Source organism: Ornithorhynchus anatinus, chromosome 1, assembly GCF_004115215.2.
Source record: "Ornithorhynchus anatinus isolate Pmale09 chromosome 1, mOrnAna1.pri.v4, whole genome shotgun sequence".
Lineage (NCBI taxonomy): Eukaryota > Metazoa > Chordata > Mammalia > Monotremata > Ornithorhynchidae > Ornithorhynchus > Ornithorhynchus anatinus.
The window spans coordinates 103,945,467-103,946,376 of NC_041728.1; the positions used below are offsets into that span (position 1 = coordinate 103,945,467).

The following is a 910-nucleotide window of genomic DNA, read 5'->3' on the forward strand; positions in this document are numbered from 1 at the left end:
TAGAAAGGGATTCTGTTCATTGTTGTATTGTACTCTCCCAACCACTCAGTACAGTGCTCTGCACACAATCAGCGCTCAGTACATATGATTGAGTGAATTTCTACATAATCATATCATTCCAGAGCTGAGAGGAAGCTGGAGAGGCCATTTAGTCCAGTTTCCTGCCTCTAAGGAGATGAATGACTAAACCATCCAAAACAGATGGGTGCTTGTTCTTCCCTTAAATAACTCAATGGATGGATACTTCAATACTCCCTAAGTGGTGTATTCCAGTGCTCTGTCATCCCAGTAAAAAGTCCAAGTGAAGCATCACCTGCTTATCCTAAAACCCCTTTTGTTGATTCATTTGGTCTTTAGTGAACATAGAGACCCCCTCTCAGGATCACACCTGGAGAGTTTCCAATTCTCTACCTGTCTTGGGTATGGGAGGGAGAGTCAAGCAGAGGCATACCCATTCCATTCCTAGCTTGGGTGTGGCTAGCAAGTGGAAGACAATCTGTTTAAAGTCAAAACTCACATGTGCTGGGCAGCAGTGGCATTGGAGAGATTCGAGGATGGAGACTCAAGTTTACTGCACAGAAGAAGGCAGTGGTAAACCACTTCTGTATTTTTACCAAGAAAAACTCTGGATTCAATTCTAGAATGATTGCAGATAGAGGTGGGGCATTCTGGGAGAGACATGCCCATGGAGTCGCTATGGGTGGGAGACGACAGCATAAGACAAGAGCATAGAGAACAGCTGGTCAGCATCATCCCCATGAAACCCCGTCATAGACTTGAAGCCAGGTATTTCTAAACAATTTTAGGGAACCTTTGGAGTAAAACGGCATGGCCTAGTGGATAGAGCCTGGGCCTGGGAGTCAGAAGGATCTGGGTCTAATCCCCACTCCACCATTTGTCTCCTTTGTGA

General features: G+C 45.4%; 1 non-coding gene across 1 annotated transcript; it reads left to right on the forward strand.

Moving 5' to 3' along the window:
* The first annotated feature begins 370 nt into the window (after nt 1-370).
* On the forward strand, nt 371-507 carry LOC114816635. The gene has a single exon (XR_003764436.1). It is a non-coding gene; the product is annotated as a small nucleolar RNA SNORA7 (small nucleolar RNA).
* The last annotated feature ends 403 nt before the right edge of the window (nt 508-910 follow it).